Here is a 1,804-nt window from a genome sequence, read left to right as displayed (position 1 = left end):
CACACACACACACACACACACACACACACACACACACACACACACACACACACACACACACACACACAGCATTTTTTTCTACGGGAACTGATGCAATAAGACCGTTCTGTTGTAAACCCCGCCCTCGCTGCATCCGCTGCGCTGATTGGTTTGACGCGACAGCATCTAGTCTCTCATTGGTCCGTCCGTGCGTCAGTCAGAGCGCCGTCGCGCTGCACATAGAGGGAAGGAAGCCACGTTGACATCAATTAGTGTTTTCATCGTTTGATAAACTAGAACACCGAACCGAATCTTCCGTTCACCGTGAATCTCGGCGGAGGTGAGAAAATATTTCCTAAGATGATGAAATATTTAGACAATCATGATAATGACGTATCAAGGCAGCAGCATAAGGAATCATTATTCATATGCACTGATTATACTAACAATAACAACCTATCTAGAGTGTATTTTATTGTGTTTAATAACAATATTACTGTAGTTGATGTACAGTGAAACTAAATAAATTATGCAAATGGTTTGATGTTGCAGTGTAGAGTATATTATGACTGTAATCTCTGCTACAATGTAACAAATAAGTGCAATTGATGTTACATAATTATTGCAATTTATTATTTTCCTCCAGCTTTATAACAGATTCTGTGTTAACAGTAGATTATGATACTATCAATGCCAAGGTTATGGTTTTGATTCCCAATCAATGCATGAACTGAATAAGCATATTTTTAACGCCATGCAGTGCAAGTTGCTTCAGATGAAATATGTAATTTTTATTCATGTTGTGTTTTTTTCAGGTGTGTCGGTCATCAGGATGAGTGTGGGCTTCATCGGAGCGGGTCAGCTGGCACATGCCCTGGTCAAGGGCTTCACAGCGGCGGGTGAGAAACAGGTCGAGATGACCATCCACTAACACTAACTAATGAACTTTAGTCTCTCGACTGATCAGGACCCTGTTTACATACACTACTGGTCAAAAGATCTGCTCTTCTGCTCAGCAAGGCTGCATTTATTTCATCAAAAATACTAAAAAAAATTTGAAATATATTTAGAATCTAAAACAGCGGTCTTCTGTGGTTTTATCACGGTTTAAACAAAAATATTCTGCAGCACAACTGTTTTCAACATTGATAATAATCAGAAATGTTTCTAATAATCAGCATATTAGAATGATTTCTGAAGATCATGTGACACTGAAGACTGCAGTAATGATGCTGAAAATTCAGCTGCGCATCACAGAAATACATTACAGTTTAACAGATATTCACACAGAAAACAGCTGTTTTACATTATAATAATATTAGAATGATTTCTGAAAATCATGTGACACTGAAGACTGCAGTAATGATGCTGAAAATTCAGCTGCGCATCACAGAAATACATTACAGTTTAACAGATATTCACACAGAAAACAGCTGTTTTACATTATAATAATATTTCAAAATGTTTACAGTATTTTACAGTAGCCTTGCTGAGCAGAAGCGCATATCTTTTGGCCATCATATTTCTGTGGTTCATGCAGTAACTAGTTCGTAGTGTCCATGTCTGTGAAGCTCCAGAAATGACAAACCACACAGTTAAAGTGTCATAGTGGTATTTATTCCACGTCTTGTTGTTTTTGGTTTCTGAATCGGTTCACTCCTCATATTTCATCCTTGTTTGTCTGTTTTTCAGGTGTAATTGCGGCGAACAGAATCACAGCGAGTTCACCGGACACAGATCTGCCGACAGTCTCTGGCCTGCGGGTGTGTGAACCTGAACCGAGTGTGTGTGTGAGAGTGTGAGAGTGTGTGTGTGTGAGAGTGTG

The 1,804-nt window shown here is 39.0% G+C and overlaps 1 long non-coding RNA gene across 1 annotated transcript; it reads left to right on the top strand.

Moving 5' to 3' along the window:
* The first annotated feature begins 195 nt into the window (after nucleotides 1-195).
* Nucleotides 196-1,743, top strand: LOC107702600 (uncharacterized). The gene is made up of 3 exons (XR_001635780.1): nucleotides 196-319; nucleotides 795-878; nucleotides 1,672-1,743. It is a non-coding gene; the product is annotated as an uncharacterized LOC107702600 (long non-coding RNA).
* The last annotated feature ends 61 nt before the right edge of the window (nucleotides 1,744-1,804 follow it).

This window comes from Sinocyclocheilus anshuiensis, unplaced genomic scaffold, assembly GCF_001515605.1.
Source record: "Sinocyclocheilus anshuiensis isolate Anshui unplaced genomic scaffold, SAMN03320099.WGS_v1.1 scaffold21, whole genome shotgun sequence".
NCBI classification, from domain to species: domain Eukaryota; kingdom Metazoa; phylum Chordata; class Actinopteri; order Cypriniformes; family Cyprinidae; genus Sinocyclocheilus; species Sinocyclocheilus anshuiensis.
Note: the sequence above shows the minus strand (reverse complement) of the source record. Positions and strands in the feature narration are given on the sequence as shown.